Raw genomic sequence first — 22,127 nt, forward strand, 5'->3', positions numbered from 1 at the left:
GAACTTTATATCCCAAGATATCATATTAAGCCATGTCTTTCTCATGTAAAGACCCTTTTCTCCAGGATAAATTTATTTTTTCCTTTCTTTTCTCCAGAAAGTACAGACAATCACTTGGTACATTTAGCGATCAGAGCTGAAGTTTAAGGAGTTCCTGTTGTGTCTAATTTGTTAGTTACCATCAAATTACATTCACACTGTCTAAAATGTGCATGATTTCTATTGAACCAGTATATGGTCTAACAGTAAAATCATTTCAGTTGCTGTTAGTATGTTATTAAAGAAATCATTGTTTTCTCTCTAGTAAAATTGCTAAATCTGGTCTAAAAAAAACTTGTTAAAGATAGAAATGGTTCTCTCTACAAGGGGGAGCAGAATGTTTTCTCCGATCCACAGAGGTAGTCAAAATATATTACAATAAACTGAACAGAAAAAAAAATGCCACAATCCTTTGGCATAATATCTAACTTCATACACTACATAGTATTAGTTTTTGATAATTAATGTAGGAGGCAAACATATTAAGGTGACAAAATGGAGACGGACTAAGTATCACTGATTCATTAAAAGTCACTGACAACTTCTGTTAACACTACATAGCCGTAAAACAGGGGATTCAAATTTTAATTGATGGGCATGACACTGACTGCCCTTCAGCATGGTAGGCCCTTTTAAGGCCAAAACTAACATGTATCCCAGATAGGCCACACACCAGAAACTCAGTCAAGTTATAGTACAAAACAGCAAGCTTACAAAACATTAGCATCTAAATGATGTTGGTTGAAACCTTGGACAAAAACCTGTTGCAGCAGACAGCCAACCCTTCCTGTCTGAAGGCCAAGGGAAACAACAACTTGCAAGTGAGCACTGCTGAACGATGGCAATAGCGAGTGGTTACCAAAACAGACTACAAAACCTACTCCCTTTCTTCACTGCAATGTGTTGCAGATACCAGTCAAATTTTACAGTCAAAGGTCTCTTTTACCATACACTGAACAAGCAACCCACCCAATCTACAGTAAGTGGAAAGCATATTAAAAGAACACAGAAGAAAAAGGGGAAACCATGACACTGCTAAATGATAAAACTGGAAAGAGAAGATATTTAATGTACGGTGGCATTACTATGGAGAAACTGTATAGCAGAGGTAGGTTTTTCATTTTTGTAGGATAATAGGACACTCGTCATTTCTGATTAATAAAGATAAAATGAATGACAAACATTTATTAAGAACACTATAACATGGCAACTTACTATGATTGGTTCATAAGTTTTACAAGCTTAGTTTAGCAGTATGATTAACTAGAATTTTGTTTGAGTTGTTTATGTAATATAAAAAATTCACTTATAATTAAAGCTAAAAGCTGAGATTTCCAAAAGTAAACTATTGATTTGGGAGGCCTAACTATACTAATTTTAAAGGGTGCTTATTTTCAGAAAGTGTTGAGGACCCTCCCTTTAAAAATCAGGCCTCTTTAAGGTGGCTCAAGTTAAGCACTCAAAAATATCATTTCCAAACTCAACAGTCACTTCTGAAAACCTTGGCAAGAATCTTCCAGGCATTTTGGCTAATTGCTACTCAACGGTCAGCCAAATGTCAGTAAACTTAGCCAACACACACCAGGCCAGTAGGAAGGACAGACACGGATTCATAAGCATTATGGTACCTAAAAAATAATTCAAAGAGCCATGCTGCAAAACGAAAAAAACTTAAGTTTATTTTATCTATAGTTAGCAATTCAAAGATTGCAAGAAAAAAAGCCAAAATAGATTTTCAGAATTAAAAAACTTCCAGAAGTGTGGTAATGACAGTGTTTTCCAACACAAGTTATCAAAGCTGCTGCTTGATTTAAAAATCTTCTATAGTTTGATAGAAAAATTTTCCCCCTCAAATTGCTACACTAATTTTCTAATAAAACCATAGCGAATCATGGAAATGCTAAAAATAATGCACAAAATTCACTCATTAGGCCCCTATCCTGCTGCTGGATCTGCACAACTGATCTGATGACAATGGGTCTCCATGCAGGAGTAAGGGTTGCCAGCATGAGTCCAATTGCAGGATCAGTATTTAGATCAACAGTCACCAAGCCATTTCTAAGATTGCCAAAGACCTCATGCAAAAGTTCTGGGATTAAAAAAAAAAACCTCCATTCTTCCCATTCAGTACCAAACAAAGCATTCAGAATGAATAAAACAGCAGTTTGACAACTCAGGGTGATTGGCAGCCCATAGTAATATCAAGTAGCAATTAAACCTTTTCCTAAGGTAAGCAGTGTTTAAATGTGAATTATTCTTTAGAAAACAAAATCCAACAAAACAAAGCCATGACACTGTATTACAGTAACCAAAAAACATCAGTTTTAGACTGGATGCAATTATTAGCATTATAAATAGACATTTTGTACACAAAAAGATATACAGTAAAATAAAATACCATCCTAATTATAAGAGTAGGGCTAAAATTCTGTCAGCAATTACCCGTACTGTCTGGCAGTAACTCCACAGTAAAGACTTCTTAATACCATGGGCCCAAACCTTCTGCCATTGAAGTCAGTAGCAAAACTCATATCAGGCCCCAAGTAGCCTCCTAAGCAAATAGCTTAAGGGCAAACATTGAGAAAAATCTTTCCTCATCACTACTGTGAACCGAACTACTGATCACGTAGGAACATTCCTCCCACTAGGATAATACAGAAGAGTGTCGTATATTTTCAGAAGTGACCAGTGATTTGGGGAATTTCATTTCTGGAGTGCCCCCACCTAAGAATTTTTTTCTGATTTTCAGAAATGCTGAGCTTCTACTCTGAAAAGTCAGGTCTCTTTGAGATGTCTATAGTGGGGCACTTAAATTGCACTATCATGACAACTTTGGTAAACTGTTCCAGCAGTTAATTGCTCTCGCTGTTAAAAGTTTATGCTTTATTTTCAGTCTGACTTTGTCTAGCTTCAACTTCCAGCCATTGGATCATGTGATGCTTTTCTCTGTTAGATTAAAAAGCCCATTATTAACTATGTGTTCTGTATATACTGTAATCAAGTCACCCCTTAACCTTCTGTTTGTTAAACCAAACAGATTGAGCTCCTTGAGTCTGTCACGAATAGGCAGATTTTCTAATCCTCATCATTCTCACTGCTCTTCTATGAGCCCTCTCCAATTTATTAACATCCTTCTTGAATTGAGAACACCAGAACTAGACACAGTATTCCAGCAGCAGTTGCACCAGTGCCAAACAAACAGAGGTAGAATAACCTCTCTACTCCTACTTGAGTTTTGAATAGGGCTAGAAAACCCATTAGAGGCAGAGAGTCATAGCAATGTAGGACTGGAAGGGACCTCGGGAAGCCATCAAGTCCAGCCCCCTGTGCTGTGGTAGGACCAAATAAACAGACAGCATTGACATGTATTTGTCCAATGTGTTCTTAAAAACCTTCCATTGATGGGGATTCCACAGTTGCAGAGCTCTGGAAGCGAAGATAGTACAAAATTTTCTAACTAGCCCTAACTTTCTCTATATTCTTACAAACTACTTTGAAGCTAAGTACACGTAGGGCTGGGAGAGACAGTCAGTTAAAAGGGAACCACAGAGTACTAACCAACACACAACCACGGGCACAGGAAATTACTCCCTTCCCCTTAATTGACTGTATTATAGACAGTTTTTGAGTTGTAAATCCAGCATAGGGAGCATGTGTACACAGCTCTGAAGTACACTGCAGGGAGCATTTTTGAGAATTACAAGACTTACGGGTTTAGCAGAAAGAGTATGTGCGGGGGGGGGGATGGGGGGACGGGACAAGGTACTAGTGCTAAGACTCAGGACATGCGGAAGTAGTTATGGTGGGTATCTGTGTGAAGTGCCACTGAAGGTGTTTTTCCTCCTTGTATCTGAATATGGTTGTAGTCTTTCCAATATGAGCAGGTTCTGGAACAGGAGCAGATAGGCAGACTTCAAGACTGTTCTGCAGCTCTCCCGGTATGATCCCAGCAAAGTGGAGGTTCCACTGGAAGTAAAATGGTAATCCTGAAAGGGAGGGGCAAGACTAATGTTCAGGTTTTCTGGACCTTCTCAATTAGCCCCACTTTATTGTGAAACTATTCCAAAGGCACCCAAAGAACTTTGGCTGCAGGAGCACATCTGGTGCTCAGGGAGTGAATCCATTCCAGCTACTACACTCTATTACAAGACAGAAAATTCCTTTAGCTGGCCAAAGGAGTTGAGATGGAAAAGAGGAGCAGGAGTAAGACCTTGATAGAGAGGTTACTATTAGAGCTCCTCAAGGATTAGTCCTGGGACCACTTTACTTAACATTTTCATTAATGACCTTGGTACAAAAAGTGAGACTCCAGTAATAAAATTTACAGATGACACAAAGTTGGGAGGTACTGCCAATATGGAGAACAACCAGAATCATACAAGAAGATATCGTCAACCTTGAAAACTGGAGTAACAGAAATGGGATGAAATTTAATAATTCAAGGTTTAATTTAATAGCACTTGGGGACTAACAACAAGAATTTTTGCTATAAACTGGGTATATATTAGTTAGAAGCAACAGAGCAGGAGAATGACTATGAGCCACCAATGCGATGCAGCTGTGAAAAAGGCTAATGCAATCATACGATGCATCAGGTGAGGTACTTCCAGTATAGATAGGAAAATGTTATTACCATTATACAAGGCACTGGTGAAACCTCTTCTGGAATGCCGTCTGAAGTTCTGGTCTCCCATGTTTAAGAAAGATTAATTCAAAAGGGAATAAATGCAGAGAAGAGCTACTAAGATGATCAGTGGAATGGAGAACCTGCCTTACAAGATGAGACTTGGGGAGCTTGGCTTGTTTATCCTAGTAAAATTAAGGCTATGGGGAGATATGATTGTTTAAATACATCAGAGGAATATAAATCAGGGAGGGAGAGAGAGGAGTTATTTATGTTGAGGGCCAAATTCTGGCACAAGAACAAATGGATACAAACTGGCCATCAGTAAGTTTAGGCTTGAAAGTAGACAAAGGTTTCTAACCATCAGAGGAGTACACTTCTGGAACAGCCTTCCAAAGGGAGTAGTGGGGGCAAAATAACCTAACTTCTTTCATGACGCAGCTCGATAAGTTTATGGAGGGGATGGTATGGCGAGATTGCCTACAATGGCATGTGACCCATCTGTGACCGCTATCAGCAAGTATCTCCAATGCCAGAGATGGGGAGGGCTCTGAGTGATTACAGAGAACTCTTTCCCAGGTGTCTGGCTGGTGGGTCTTGCCCACATGCTAGGTTGTACCCGATTGTCACATTTTGGGTTGAGAAGGAATTTTCCCCCAGATTAAAGTGGCAGAAACCCCGGGTTGTTTTGGGGGGTGTTTTCTGCCTTTCTCTGCAGCATGGGGCATGGGTCACTTGCTGCTTTGAACTAGAGTAAATGGTAGATTTTCTGTAACCTGAAGTCTTTAAGATTGGAGGACTTCAGTAACTCAGCCCGAGGTTATGGGCCTACTATCGAAGTGGTGGGTGAGGTTCTGTGGCCTACAATGTGCAGGAAATCACTAGATCGGGGTTCTCAAACTTCATTGCACTGCAATCCCCTTCTGAGAACAAAACTTACTACATGACCCCCAGGATGGGGGGGACGGGACACCAAAGCCTGAACCTGCCCAAACCACACTGTCCTGGGGGCGTGGGGGGGGGGGAGGTGCCCAAACCCCACCACTTTAGGTGCGGGAGGTCAAAGTACAAGGGCTTCAGCCCCAGGCAGTGGGGCTCCGGCTTCGGCTCTGGCCCCGGGCTCCAGCAAGTCTAATACCAGCCCCAGCGACCCCATTAAAAGAGGGTCCTGACCAACTCTGGGGTCACAACCCACAATTTGAAAACCACTGGACTAGAGGATAGTGGTCCTTTCTGGCCTTAAAGTCTTTGAGTCTGTTACTTTTAGTTAATGTTATAAAGCACATGCTGAAGATGAAAATTTGTATTAACTACTCTATTATAAAATGAGATCAAAAAGTGTTTAAACACAACTTCCTTTGTACTTTATTTTTTTCTTGTTCCTTTAGAGTCAAGCTATATTTGCTGTTCAAATACTTTAAATTATAAATTTAAATATTCAAAGTTGTTTAGCAACATAGCAATCCCTTTTCTTCTTTTTAATCCCATGGCACTAAGAGTCAGGAATTTTCAATGTAAACAGTAAGAGGAGACTTCCAGTCCAACTGCATATGTTTTTAGAGGTGTAAAAGCCCTACTTCTTACAACAAAGTGTTCACATTATAAATATTTCACACAAAAAAAGTGTTCAATAGAATTGTGAAATATTACAGATAACTCCCAAACTGTTCCTTGTGAAACTAGCTCCAATGTCAGTAACTGCTAGTAACAGAACTCCTTGACAGAACAAGGAGTAATGGCCTCAAGTTGCAGTGGGGGAGGTTTTGGTTGGTTATTAGGAAAAACTTTTTCACTAGGAGGGTGGTGAAGCTCTGGAATGGGTTACCTAGGGAGGTGGTGGACTCTCCTTCCCGAGAGGTTTTTAAGGTCAGGCTTGACAAAACCCTGGCTGGGATGATTTAGTTGGGGATTGGTCCTGCTTTGAGCAGGGGGTTGGACTAGATGACCTCCTAAGGTCCCTTCCATTCCTGATATTCTATGATTCTAAGGCTGACATCAATTTAGCCTGTAAATACAAACTGATAAACTACAATCTACACAAACCCTGCAAGCTTTAACCCCAATAATGACTTCCAAATAACCAACATTAGAAGCAACTCAATGTAGTTTTTGAGGGAATTCTGGAAAAGTGTTCCTATCCCACCCATGCTATCCCGAGTAACCCATTTGATCTCCTTTTCATATATTATAAAGATTGTAGCCTCTCCTAAGTTAAAAATTGCAACCAACTTTCATTATGAAGCCTTAGTAAGGCTTAAGACAACAAAAATATTTCAGCAATATTCGGGGGGAAGGGAGGAAGAAGAGACCTGTTTTTCTCTGTAAGTCACTAAAAAGTTACCAGGTTTCAGAGTAACAGCCGTGTTAGTCTGTATTTGCAAAAAGAAAAGGAGTACTTGTGGCACCTTAGAGACTAACCAATTTATTTGAGCATGAGCTTTCGTGAGCTACAGCTCACTTCATTGGATGCAAAAAGCTCATGCTCAGATAAATTGGTTAGTCTAAGGTCCCACAAGTACTCCTTTTCTTTTTTTAAAAAGTTACCCTGATTTGTGATTTTTCACTTTTATTTATTTCAATCTAGCTCACCTTGTTGCTACTGCTTACAATTTCCCATACAGTTAATGACTTGTTGTGGATAGTTTGGGATCAAAGATGATTAATTTCAAGCAGGAGTTAAGGGCCCATTTGTTCACAGTTATTTCAAGGGGGTATGGTCTGGGTCTCACACCCAGGCATTACCCTAGCCTTCACCGGAGCCCACCCCATGGGAGCAGGAAAAAATAGGATAAAGAAGGAAGACGCACAACTTTTATGTTAGCATATTTAATGTATGTTCCTTTATGTACTCATTCTCTCTAAGTTTGGGAGAAAAGGAGTGGAATGGATATGTTAAGCACTTATATTAAAGTTTAAAGTACCCTCCTATAGGGATCCTTAACTATGATGTCATGACTGCATAATATTGCTGGATAATTTGGATTCTAGAGTTACGTAATTAGGAAAAAAAGAACCTAAAATTCACCAAAAGTCTGCAAAATTCTTGGACAAAGGATGACCTTGCACCTTCAAATCCCCACCTTATTTGGAGAACGGTCCCAAAAAATGTAAGTGTATACAGTCATTAACAGATACCATATAAGCAACTGGATTTCGTCTTCCGCAGAGAAAGAGGTTATTGGCAGTGCAAAATTCTCCCCCTTCAATTCCTTTATACAGAAGGTACTCATTATGGCAAGAAGGAGGAGGGGGGGGGGGGGTAAGAAAGGCCCCAAATAATTTTGGCACTCTCCAAAATCTTATGGTCCTGCGGACAGGAGCTTAAGGCAAATGTGGGGACAAGAACTGTTTAGCAAGCAAATCACAAAATACTAAAACCTTCTCGGTTTCTGTGTGGAGCAAATAAAACCTAATTGATTTAAACCATTTTATATAATGACGAACTAAATTATAAATGCTGTATTTTGGTAGAGGGAGGGGGACAGGTGTTAAATACCACTACTAGTAGGTCTTTTGGAGTTTTACAAAACTGCTACAAGCAAAAAAAAAAAAAGAAAAAGAAAATTAAGGCCTTGACCTGCAAAGACAGAGGCCATATTTATATTACAAAGTTAAGTCAACTTTCCGTAAACTGACATCGAGCCTCCAATTTAAGCAAGCAGATCTTGCGTCCACACTACGCTCACTGTGTCAGCAGGATGTAAGTCCTGCTAGGGAGGATGCATTGACACACTGAGCACTGCACTATGGGTAGCTATCCCACAGTGCACATAGCTGAGTGGAATTTTGGGTTGGGCTTGCAATGCCTTATGGGACCAAAACATTGGCACGGGTGTTTATGGAAACATGGTGTTAGCCTACCATGATGGCACTTACCTCCCCCTCCTTCCTTCTCTGAAATCAACAGCAAACAAGCCAAGCCTTTTTCATAAGCCTGGATTACCTACGCGGATACCATAGCACGAGAAACATGGACCCCATTCAGCTTTACACTGTTGTTATGAACATTACAAACATCTTGCGCCTTATCCTGCAGTATTTACACAGCCTATACAGGAGCCACCGTGTGGAACAATGCGATGCCACGCAAGCAGCCCTGCTGGAAGACAGAGCGGAGCAATTGACAGTTGCTGGTGACAGTCACACATCACCTTGACGCTGTTGAGTGCCATTTCTGGGCCCAGGAAACAAGTACTGACAGGTGGGACTGCATCATTATGCGGCCATGGGACGATAGCCGTGGCTGCAGAACTTTCGAATGCATAAGGCCACTTTCCAGGAACTGTGTGAAGAGCTTTCCCCAGCCCTGAAGCGCAGCAATACTGAAATAAGAGCTGCTCTGACAGTGGAGAAGCGAGTGGTGATAGCTCTGTGGAAGCTTGCCCCACTGTTCGCTAGCAGTTTGGCATTGCATCAGTTTGGAGTGGGTAAATCTACCATGGGATCTGTTGTGATCCAAGTTTGCAGAGGCATTAACAGACTTCTGCTAAGAAGGGCAGTGACTCTGGGCAACGTGCAGGACATAGTGGATGGGTTTGCCGCAGTAGGGTGTAACGACACTGGTTCTGGTGGGACCCAACTGAGAGGGCCAGTTCAGGACAAATTGCTTAAAGCAGGGCAGTTACAGCCCAAGGCTGGGGTTTTTCCACCTCTAAGGCAAACCAAATCAGCCAGACAGAGAGGACTTTGGTTTTACCCCACTGGCTAACCACAAGTCACACAAGCAATTCCCTTAGACACCCCAGTTTCCCAGTATCACCACCAGTGCCACTTGTTATGGGGACGAATGGTTATGAAAATCAATACCCCAGTAAAAGAAAAAAGGTTTGCCCGATACCAAAGGACCAAGCCCCAGGTCAATATACAAATCAGATCTTACCCACAAATCACGCTGTTCCCAATCCTTTAGAGTCTAAAATCTAAAGGTTTATTCATAAAAGGAAAAAGATATAGATGAGAGCTAGAACTGGTTAAACGGAATCAATTACATACAGTAATGGCAAAGTTCTTGGTTCAGGCTTGTAGCAGTGATAGAATAAACTGCAGGCTTAAATCAAGTCTCTGGAGTACATCCACTGCTGGGATGGGTCATCAGTCCTTTGTTCAAAGCTTCAGTGTAGTAAAGCTCCTCCAGAGGTAAGAAGCAGTATTGAAGACAAGATGGAGATGAGGCATCAGCCTTTTATAGTCTCTTGCCATATGGTCTTTCTTTCTTTGTCCCAAAGACAAGCTGTCCATCACACGGCATGGAAAAACCTCAGAGATCTGTCCATACGCAGGTCCCTGCATACCTTGCTGAGTCATAAGGTATATCTGCCTTCACTCAATGAGTCAGTTGTATAGCTGATGGTCCTTAATGGGCCATCACGCAGGCTAGGCAGAGCTGACACCAACTTGTCTGGGGTGTCACCCAGAAGCATAGCACAAGTTTGAACTACAGACAATATAGAGCCAATACTTATAATTTTAAATACAAAAATGATACATGCATACAGATAGAATAATCATAACCAGCAAACCATAATCTTGTCTTAGACACCTTATTTGACCCCCTTTATACAAGATTTGGTGCCACTACAGGACCTTGGTTGCAACAATGTTCTATATGGTCCCAGATTATGTCAATAACGTCACACAGGGTTCCCTAACTGCAGTGAGGCGATAAACGGAACACAACCTATCTTGGTACCAGACCACCTTGTAAAAGAGTACATAAACCGAAAGGGGCACTTCTCAATGGTGTTGCAAGAGCTGATGGATCACAGGGGCTGTTTCACTGACATTGGAAAGGTGCATGATGCGCGCATCTTTAGGAACACAGGTCTGTTCAGAAACCTGCAAGCAGGGACTTCCTTTCCAGACTGCAAAATAACCAGTGGTGATGTTGAAATGCCAATCATGATCCTGGGAGACCCAGCCTACTCCTTGCTCCCATAGCTCATGAAGCTGTACACTGGCAGTCCGGACAGCAGTAAGGATTGGTTCAACCATCGGCTGAGGAAGTGCAGAATGGTGGTGGAATGTGCCTTTGGACATTTAAAAGCTCGCTGGTGCTGTTTGCTTACTAGGTTAGACCTCAGTGAAAACAATATTCCCTTTGTAATTGCTGCCTGCTGTGTGCTCCACAATATCTGTGAAACCAAGGGAGAAAAGTTTACACTGGGATGAGGGGCTGAGGCAGATCACCTGGCAGCAAAACACCAGGGCAATACAAGAGCACATCCAGGGTCTCTGCATCTCTGTGAGGCTTTGAATACAAGTTTCAGCAATGAGCCAGAGTAATATGACACTTATCTGTGTTGTTCCTTACCAAACGGTCCCCTCTGTTGTATTTTTTTCCCTCTAAACTCCACCCCCACCAACCACCATATGTTGATTGAAAAAAGAGCCTTTTCTCCTCAATCCATTAAGTTTTATTATGCACACAACCACAGAGACAGCAAAGAAAAGTGATATAACCCGGGGCAAAATGGCTAATAACACTGTGGGAGGAGAAAAAAAAAATTTGCTTACAGATGCACTGCAACAACAATCAAAGGTGTGGGAATGGGTGTCTTCTGGTCCTTGTACCCGCCCCTGGTGTTGAGTGCAAGGGATACTTAACCACTTCTCCCCTGCCACATAGGACAGTTGGGCAGGAGGATGTAGAACTGGGTGATGATGGCGACAGGTTCAGCATAGGCTGCAGAGGGACTCTAGTATCCAGCTTCCTTTCTTAAACCTCAACCAGATGCCTCAACATGTCTGATTGCTCCTTCATAATCCACAGCATCTCTTCAAGCATGGCACACACTTGTTCCCTGCATGCTTTCCTGTCCTCCATGTCCAGGTTCTCGGACAGTATAATCCTCCATGCTCTGAGCTCCATCTTGTCAGTCTCAGGAGGCACACATTAACTCACTGAACATGTCCTCCTGAGTCTTCTTTTTCCACCTTCTAATCTGGGAAAGTCTCTGTCCCGGTGTGGAAGATGCACCGACGGACCAGATTTCAGCTGCAAGGAATGCAAAGCACAAGGGTAGCACGGACAGTGCATACATTGTTTCTGGTGTAAGGTTAACTTTTTTTTAAATAAAAAAACCACCCCTCAATACACTTCACTGCAAGCCACAACATAATCACAACTGCTGGCTATTGCAAGAGTTGGTTTGCTGCTTCAGCCATGGTGAGTAAGGCCACGAGCCATGGGTGAGAGGTCTTATGCTGCTACTTTTGTGAAGACATCCTTGGGATCACAGGTTGGAACTTGAAGAAAGCCCCTGTTCCCCTAGCAATCTGGATGGTGCTTGAGGACCGGCACCAGAGTAAACCCCCCCCCTCCCCCAGTTTTTTGTGTTTGTTTGTTTGTTTTTTTTTTAACAAAAGCAGCACCAGGTCGGGGGAGGGGAGGAGAACAGAAACCCCACCCCCTTTCCTCCAACCCCAATGCTGCTTGCAATATACTTTGATCCCTTCCAACCACAACCACGGCATGTTTGGGAAAGCATGATTGTGTGATCCAGGTTCTCGGACAGCACAATCCTCCATGTGCTGAGCTCCATCTTGTCACTCTCAGAGGCACACATTAACTCACTGAACATGTCCTCTTGAGTCTTCTTTTTACCAAACGGGGGTGGGGGGACGGATTACTTGTTGAATTGTTTGCGGTTTAAGGGCTAGCATTGAAAACTTCCCATTTCCCCTAGGTGACCATATGCGATATTACTCTGGGTACAGAGACCTGGTCCTTATGCTGCAATGCTGTGTGCTGCAATGATGCCAGCAGAGTTCCCAGAGCTGGCCTGTGCCAGCTGACTTAGGCTTGGCCTGTGGGGCTGTTCCATCTCTGTGTACATTTCCAGTCTTGGGCTGGAGCCTGGCCTGGCCTTGCCTTGGGCTGTTTCGTTTCTGGGTAGACTTCCGGGCTTGTGCTGGAACCTGGTCTCTGGGACCCTGCAAGGTGAGAGGGTCCCAGAGCTCAGGCTACAGCCCTAGCCCAGAAGTCTAGACAACAATGGAACAGCCCCACAGCGAAGCCCAAGTCAGTTGGCACAGGGATCTAGTTGCTGTGTAGACATACCCTCAATTACCATTTGTCTAACAAGTTATCTTTGTTATAGTTGAGCAAACTGCACTGTATTTTAATTTTGCAGATACCCATTACACCTACTTTTTTGTTCAGATTAAACCACCAAAAAATTAGTGTGTGTAACCCCTAGTTTGATTGGAAATGTGTACTCACAAGAAGTGCCTTCCCCAGCATCACATTCTGCCGCCAACTGGTCCTGTGAAGGGATATACTCCAGAGTTAAAAACAGTCCTTGGCTGTTGGGGAGAATGAATCCTCTGCTTGCCTGCCTCACACTTCTCCTCCTACTACTCAACAATGTCCTCCTCGTTGTTGCTCAAAGTCCCCTGGAAGCACTCTCGGGTAATGGAGGGGTCACCGCTGAGAATCGCATGTAGCTCCTCATAAAAGCAGCATGTCTGCGGGGCAGAACCAGAACGACTGTTTGCCTCCTTTGTCTTTTGGTATGCTTGCCGAAGCTCCTTTATTTTCACATGGCACTGCTGCATGTCCCTGGTGTTGCCCTTCTCCCCATGCAATCTTGGCATAGATATCAGCATTTCTTCTTCTGTATCAGCGCTCTGCCTGCACAGACTCTTCTCCCCACACAGCAATAAGATCCTCCACCTCCTGTGTACTCAATGCTGGAGCGCATCTGCAGCCTTGAGTCTCCATGATCAGCTGTGCTGGCGAGCTCTCCATGCTGATCAAACAGGAAATGAAAATTCAAAAGTTCCCAGGGCTTTAACAGGAGCAACTGTTTCCTGTGTACCTGGCTAGCGTGCAGTAGAGTTGAAAGTGCTCTCCAGAGCAGTCACAGCAGAGCACTGTGGGACACCTCCTGGAGGCCAATTCCTTCGAATTACACAACACAGTGTCTACACTATCCTTATGTCGACTCAACTGATATGCCTCTCTCAGAGGTAGAGTACAGAAGTTGACTTTACAGGCCACTTAGATTGGCAGAAAGGACTCGGTAGTGTAGACACAGATTTAATGTGGCTTATGTCAACCTAAGTTTGTAGTGTAGACCAGGCCAGAAGCAAGTATATAGCTTAACTCACATGACTAGTGCCATTGACTTCAATGGGACTACTCATATGCTTAAAGATAAGCATGCTATGTGCATCAGGCACTAAACCTGTATTTTTGTTAAAAATTTCTTTGTGACATAAAATCTTTGCCATTTCAAAACAAAACTGCTGCAACATTAACAATGAAAAGTTATTTAGACTTTCAGTACATTAACGAAGTTACTGTAAACTTTTTTGTACACAGGCAAAAATTTTCAAACACTGAAGTCTAAAATTAGGTTCTAAAGCCCATACTTAGGCTCCTAAGGCTGACACTGTCAAAAACACCTAAATGACTTTGGAGCGTAAATCCCATTAATTTCAAATGATAAAGCCTGGTAGAGGAGTACAGCCAGGTTGAAGCTGTTCAGCTTTCTTGATTTATGGAAATTCAGTGAATCAGAAGATGGTGCTACTGGTAAATATAGTGCAGGCTATTTGCTAATCAATTTTGCGTTGTTCTCATGGTCAGGATATTAATGAGATCTTAGTCTTTCCACAGATCATCATGTTAAATGAGAAACTTCTTAGAAAAAAAGTAGTATGTAAAATCTAAAATTACACTAACAACTAGGAAACTAGAGAAATAAGTACAAAATGTCCACTTTAACAATTTAAGACTTTGAAGTGGAAAGTAGACACTAGCAACATGTACATTTTAAAATCTTTTTTTTAAATCATGATTTTTATCCACCCTGCTCTGTTCCTACTCCTTTCCAGACTTGCTTTGAATAAGCAAAAGCTTAGATGCGGGAGTTTAGTTTCTTTCCAAATTTAACCTTTGTTATTAGATTTTACAGTAGCTAGCTCTGTGCTTATGAACCTACTGAAATCTTTCATTAGATATCCAAACACACAAGTTTGTTCAATCTAGTTTCTTCTTCCCAGATGTCATATTAGACAGAAAGTCTTCAGAACACTTACTTTGGTCCAAATCATGGCTTTACTTAGCCAATTTTAGTGACATAAGCAGCTCAAGATGACTGCACCAGCGATCCTAATCAAGCATCTCTCGTTACAAAAAACAAAGTATCTAAATGGAAAGTGAGAGAAAGGGAGGAGTGTGGGATATAGAATTAGCTGAATGAAGGAAAGAGTATTTTATATATCATGGAACATGAAATTATTTAGCACGAGTGAAAGATTTGGATAACAGGCTTTTGACTGTTGCTGAGAAACACACACTAACTTATCTTCCTTCCTGCAGTCTTGTGTTAATGGTCTTGCTCTAATAGCAATAAACGTAGAGTTCCAGAAGCAAGCCCCTTATTGATTATTCAGGGAAAGAAGTGATTGAGTTTAGTAGGAGAGAAGATCAGTGGTGGTGAGCACCAGGGATAGAATGGACTGATCGAAATTTTTAGAAATTATAAATATTCTTGACAATCAACTTCCATTTTTAAAAAAGTTACAGGCATATTGCTTGAAACCCTGCCAGAAAAGAACACCTGCTCCTCATCCCAGTCACAACATACCGGATAACATTTAGTGTAATTCCTTGTAGGCCCTTATTCACTGAGATAAAGGCAATCAGGCTGTCTGTCTGTAAACAGTATTGCTGAAACCATGACTTTCCTTACTGGAACTCCCCTTCCATTCTGCATATATAAAATGCAGCTCTGAACAGACTGAAGTTTTGCCAGAGCACTCACTATTAGCCAAGACACAGGTTTCACGTATCAGGCCCTATACAAGTAAAGCACTAACTACGTTAAGAAAGCACAGAAAAAAAATTACTTGTCTCTTCGGACTTGATCACGTCTTTCCAAAACCCATGAAGCTCATAAACCTTTTTGGCATTCTCCCAGTTCCTTTCAACCAAGTACTTCAAGGTAAAGTGCAGGCCTAGAGCGCCTATAATCTTAAAAAAAAATACCACACACACACACACAAAAAAACAAAAAACAAAAAAACACCCCACCTGCTCCTCCAAAATTTTGTCATCTGTTAAAGCTCAAGCTTTTTCCTCAAAAGATCCCAGTAGGAAAATTCCTGATTAAATGCTCTAGTTACCATTGTTGAAGAGAAATTCCACCATACTGAGCATCTTCTGATGGTTTTTCAACTACTTTCAATTCTAATAAGATCTATTTATCTATTCAAAACATAATCCTAGGATTTAAAATACCCTTGATCCAGCCTTGTGAATTGATTTGATCCAAATTTAAGATATATTAACAGCAAGTCGTAATTTTAACTTTCAAAGGGTGAATTGCCCTTGATGCCTTACTCCTGTGAGGAGTGGATTAGGGGGATTTACATCAACTAAAATTTAAGCGCTTTGAAGGTAGCCTGCAAAGTTCATTGTGCTTTTTTTGCTTCTCTACAATTTATAAAATATGAAAGATATTTTTGTCTTAAACAGAAAATTCAGGTTGCCCTATTTGGAAGCCTATGGTGACTGGAGAATGAATGACATTATACAATATGAATTAGGAAAGTGAAAGCTGAGCAACTGAGAAGGGAAGGAATTTTTAGAAAGCCTGTTAAAAATAATTTGGTTTTGTTAACACCTGTTTAGCTCCAATCAATAATGAACATTCTGAAGAAAGGAAGTCCTAGCCAAAAAACTGTACACCCCTGCCACTTCAATTAAGGTGCAAGACAGCTCACAATACACCTGCTCTGAGACAACCAAGAAGTACTCCAGCAACAGTGGCAAGACCAATTTTAGTAATCCAGATACTTCTATTTTTTTTCCTTTTTAGAAAGAACTTTTCAGGCCCTCATAAAGGAGTAAAAATGGTATAAGCCACTTTTTAAAAAAATCCTCTGTAGGGAACCTTCGCATCTCTCTCTTGCATCCATGTGCGCAACTCAGATAGCGCCACTGTTTTTAAGATCTTGGAGATTATCCAGACAACACGGTAGTAGACTGCATAAACAGCAACTAAAAGATAGACTTCTACTTATTGATCAAGGATATTTTCCAAAGACTTTTTCACAAAGATCACATCATTTCTGATTCATGTATTAGATTTGTGCCAGACCTATTATTCAAGTTTACTTATTAAAAAGGTAACTCAAATTCAACTACCTGTAAAACACTTTTTTTCTTAATTGTTCTAACAGGGAAAAAAAGAAAATCTATCAACGATACCTAGTGAGGTCAGCTATAGACTCATCAACTTACATCTGTGCAACCTGGCTGGGTGGTGGACCAGCACAATGGATACACAATCTCAAATCAAAACAAAGCTAAAGGGCCTAACCACACTTGTTGCTATCCCCATAAATTAAAAAAACCCACACCAAGCATCCTCTATTAGTGATCATACTTTTAACTACATGTCATACACAAATTTCAAACTAACATTTTTAAGGGCCTGTTGCCTAAGAAAATTCCCAGGTAACATGTTTTACTACTAATTTATATTACATTTATATCTACAGGCATCATCATCTAGACAACATACAATCACAGGAAAAGACAATCCCTGCTCCAAAGAGCTAACAATATAAATCAAAAGGATATACAAAGAAAAGAAGGAAAAACAGGTGCACAGATGCTAAGTAACTTGCCCAAGGTCACACAGCAGTTCAGTAACAGAGCTAGGGATAGTCCCAGGTCAGCAGCCTAGCCACTAAACCATAATGGCTCTGAATTTAGTTTTTAAAATAGCTATCAATTACTAAGGATGTTAACCCTTAAGCAAATGTTATAGTTTTCTCAAAATAAACCCAAGCCCAGAAAGAAAAAAAAAAAAACCACACACCACACGAGAATATGTTATGGTCACATTTTTAACAATGCTCCTCTATCCCTATATTGTGAGGTAACAATTATGAAGCGCAGAGAAGTTAAGTAAATTGGCCAAGGACACACTGAGTCAGTATGAGCTGGAAGAAAGCAACACATAATCTAGTCTTCAGACAACAAGATTGTTGCAGACAACCTAAGAAGAGATATTACTATTTTTCTGCCTCTTTCCTGCCCACTAGCAAAAAGACAAGTTTGTTGTCGCTGCTGTTCCTACGCATAAGCAGGTGCATCAATGAAAGCGATCTTCTTGAGGCTTATGTTACAGCTCCTCTACCCCAAGAGTATCAGCAATATGAAATTTAGCAGCTTACGTCGATCTAACTCGGAAAGCATCTACGCTAAAATGTTGCTCCTGCCAATGTAACTTTCCCACTATGCCAACTTAATAACTCCACCTCTGTGAGAGGTGTAGTGCTTAGGTCATCATAGTTAGGTCGATACAGAATCAGTACAGACACTGCAGTGCTTACATCGAATGTTGCAGCCTTTCATAAGCCATTCCACTATGCCCCACACTGACCGTTAAATCAGTGCAAGCACTCCTGGTAAGGATGTGCACTGCCAGAACAAGGAGTGTAGTGTGGACATGCAAAAAAGATTTAATTACTGCAGTGGCTGTATGTCGACATAACTTAAGTGGACATAATTCTGTAGTGTAGACATACTGAAATTGATCTGATTTCATAAGGGTAAGCTGATGCAGTCTGTAGTAAAGAACAAAAGCAGCAAGAGATGATCCTGGGCATACTGCTAACCCTTCAAACCTGAAAATCTGTGACAACTGACCAAACTGTGGAATACCTGAGTTTTCTAGTGTGCTGCTCTTTAAATGATTAATAAAAAACAGTTTTACATTGTGTAAACTAACTATCTTTTAAACAGAAAACTGAAACTAGAAATATCATCATGTGCAACCTATAAGGCTCTCCCCACATGGGCCATCAGCACCGTTTGAATACTAGACCTTCAGATTCCCACCACAAACCTCTATTGTTTGAGCTAAAGTAGTAACTCTCCCTCTATGTCAGCATTTCTCATCCAGTTTGTTGTGTCTCCTAGGGTAGTTACAAAGCGTTAGAAATTTTATTACAATCTATACCAAAGAAAATCTCATTTCCCCACTCCCACATATCCTTACCGTTCAAGTGTTCTCTTTCATCCTCTTGAAAAACAAAAATTAAATAGGCTTGTTAAAATTGATGCACTTACATTTTTTACTCTTATTTTATGTAAGAGGATTGTGAATGTTTTTGACTTCAAAAAAGTGGTGGCAATCTGAAAAGGTTGAGCGACTTTGCTCTATATGAGCTAAGCACCAGAAGGAGATGGGACATGCTATCAGTAGGTCACACACTATTTGCTAGATAGCAGCAGAATTTTGGAGATCATGAATCTCTGGTTCTGGGAGTGGAATAAAGGAACCATCATACTAGATCAGACCAGTGGTCCATCTATTCTAGTACTCTGTCACTAGCAGTGGCCAGTACCAGATGCTTCAGATGAAGGTACAAAAAGAAAAAGACCAAGAAAACAACCTTGCAATAGATAGCTATTGAGATTAGATTATACATGAGCATTTATATCCCTCCCAAAACTCTTGCCTATACTCTTCATATTTACAGTAACTAGTTATCCATATAGCTGTATAATTTTTTTTTTTAAATCCTCTTAAGCTCTTGCTCTCAACCATATCATGCAGTTAGCTCTACAGGCTAATCGCACATTGTGTGAAAAAGTATTTCCATCTATCAGTTTTAATTTTCCATCTCTCAGTGTCTCTCAGTACCCTATTGTTCTTATACTAAGAAAAAGAATAGACAAACATTCCTGATTTCGCATGAGAGATAGGAACAGTGATCTGATAAACACATAATGAAAGACAGTGTGGATGAATTGGTAAGGCCTGTGTTCTACCCCCAGCTCTGCCAGAAATGACTGCAAGTTAGCTATCTGTAAAATGGGAAAAATTATATTTTACAGACCTCTTGAGCAGCTTATAAGGCCTGGCTCAATAATAAAGGTTATGAAGCGAGCAGAAATATGGATACAAAAATTTGAATTCTGTGCCTGAAATGCATCGTCACTGGACTTTTTCCTAGGCTACAGAATATTTGAATGAGGAATCTTTCACTAGTGCAATCTAGCAGTTTTGAGCACCATCATCTCTATGAATTAAAAGTGAAGGAATAGGAGAAAAATCACAACTATTTACTGGGTGAGCTGCTTAGGCCTAAATAGGAGCATTTTCATATTTTTATTAAGTACTACAGATTGTGACCCCACAAGCTGTGACCAAGTGTAGAAGGTCCCGCCCTTTAGAAAAGTAATTTAAGATATAATCAATCCCCATATATCAAACCACCAAAAAAGACCAGTTATTAAAAATATGTATGTAACTCCGCTTCTGTACATAGCACTTCACAAATATAAAAGACATGTTCATTGTCCCAATGAATTTACAATCTAAAGCAGAAAGACAAGACACCGGACAACAGTTCAAGAGATGGAGGATGAGCATTACTAAACATATACTGACTAGTTGACTAAAGATATAGGTCAAGTTTTTTTCACTTTTGTGGGGTGGGCGGAGGGGAGGGAAAAGATGTGTCTAGATTTGTAAACTAAATTGGCAGAATATCTCTCACCCACTAGTGGAATGCATCCTCCCTGGGCTTAAACAGTCAATTGATGTTTAAAAAAAAAAAAAATGAACACCCACAACTGATAATATTAAGCGCAAAAGATCTTCTAAGTAAGTTTTTAGTGATCAAAGTTAACCTAATCAATAAGATATTTTCTATCAAAGAATGCCTGTTACCTCTGGAAGAAAACAAATACACAAGTGTCCGAGTTTGTTTCAGGTTATATCAATACATGACCCACTTTTTTTATTTTTTTCTATTGTAGAGCTTTCTATAGCATGTGGCACTAGAATAGCTAAATGCTTTAATGGCACTACTTAGACTTTGTAATATTTTGCATACAAGTTTTGGAAAAGGACCTTTTAATTTTATCACTGTATATTTGCAGAATGCAGGACGCCCCTCGTTTCAACTGGGGGAGATGGCGAAGAAAGAGAGGGATAATAAAAAACCTTAAAATATTACTCCAGGGGAGCTTTAAGTTAGAACTCCTCTCCTCCGCCCGCAACTCATACCCAGAACAAGGGCCCCTTTAGCAGATGGTCCATGAGTAGGCGTGAGGAAGCAGCTCCCGGGTGCCACAGGCCTGTCGTCTGAAGGGGCAGCGGTGTCCGGGACGGGGCCCAGGAGCCTAGCGCACACGCCTCAGCAGGCCCCAAGCGCTGCTGGCCTTGGGGCGAGAGAAGACAAAGCCAGCGAGAAGGACTGGGAGACCCTTCGCCCTGGGCTCCACCGAGCCGGGGCCACAGCGGCAAGGGGAGTGGCGAGGCCCGCGGTAGGCAGAGCCCGGGGGGTGGCTGCGCCGGGGGCCCTGCGCGGCTCCGGCAGGTGGACATGCCTTGCAGCCAGCGGGAGAGAAGGGAGGCTCAGCCGGGCGCCAAGGGCTGGGGAAGGGGGCTGAGCCGCGCACATGCTCGGAGCGGGCGGTGACCACTCGCCCGGCAGAAGCTGCCCATCCCCGGCGTTGGGTCCCCGAGCCCGCCATGAAGCCTTCGGCGAGGGCACATGCCAGAGCCGCCGCCTCCTACCTGCCGGACTGGACCCAGCCCAGAGCTTCCAGACTACAGGCCGCGTCTCATTGTGCTGCTCCCGCCGCCATTTCCCCGCCGCCGCCGCCTCACTCCCCCCAGCTGTCAGGTTCCTCCATTCACCTGGGCCCGGGACAGCCTCCTGCCCTCCCTTCCCCCTGCGAGGCTGGTCCTACGCAAATAGAGCACCGCCCGAGCTCTCCGCCCACAACAATAGGCCCGCCCAACGCAGGCAGCGTACTCGTGCTCTGAGAATTCCACCCCCCATAGCTCACACCCTCCACCTCCCCAGCCCATGAGAGCAGTGAGGCGATTGGACTAAAAATGGGGGTGAGAGGTCAAAGGTTGAGAGGAAGACCAATTAGGTGACAGGAGACAGCAAACGCTTAGGCCGACTGGAGTCTTCCGCGGACTCACGTGTGTTCCTTCTCACACAGTCAATTCCCTGCTGAACTCTGCGTGGCGCGAGATGGCATCACACGCAGATGCCCTCTCCCTGCACGGGGGGTGGGGGGGTAGAACGCGCAGATGCCTCCTCCATCTCCCTGCATAAGCGGTCGGGGTGCTTACCTCGCATAGCTGCCCCCTCCCACTAGAATTGCCAAGCCTCCAGGATTGTCCTGGAGTCTTCAAGAATAGAAAGATTAATTTTTAATTAAAGATTAGAATCATAAAATATCAGGGTTAACAGGAACCTCAGGAGGTCATCTAGTCCTACCCACTGCTCAAAGCAGGGCCAGTCCCCAAGTAAATCATCCCAGACTTCAATCTCTCTGGTCACGCAATCACAGACATGAAGGTCGCTATCTTAAAACAAAAAAACTTCAAATCCAGACTCCAGCGAGAAACTGCTGAATTGGAATTCATTTGCAAATTGGATACTATTAATTTAGGCTTAAATAGAGACTGGG

At 42.0% G+C, this 22,127-nt stretch overlaps 1 protein-coding gene across 15 annotated transcripts in view; it reads right to left on the minus strand.

The window, feature by feature from the left end:
• Positions 1-21,421, minus strand: part of DICER1 (dicer 1, ribonuclease III) — a 97,058-nt gene extending 75,637 nt beyond the window's left edge. For 9 of the 15 annotated variants that reach the window (XR_012159551.2, XM_073349548.2, XM_073349539.2 and 6 more), the window contains exon 1: positions 21,217-21,332. The gene's annotated coding sequence lies outside the window, so the exon portion shown is untranslated. The other 6 variants (XM_073349550.1, XM_073349545.1, XM_073349540.1 and 3 more) reach the window with 3 other exon arrangements.
• Positions 21,422-22,127: the final 706 nt, after the last annotated feature.

The sequence above is a fragment of the Lepidochelys kempii genome, chromosome 6 (genome assembly GCF_965140285.1).
Source record: "Lepidochelys kempii isolate rLepKem1 chromosome 6, rLepKem1.hap1, whole genome shotgun sequence".
NCBI lineage: Eukaryota > Metazoa > Chordata > Testudines > Cheloniidae > Lepidochelys > Lepidochelys kempii.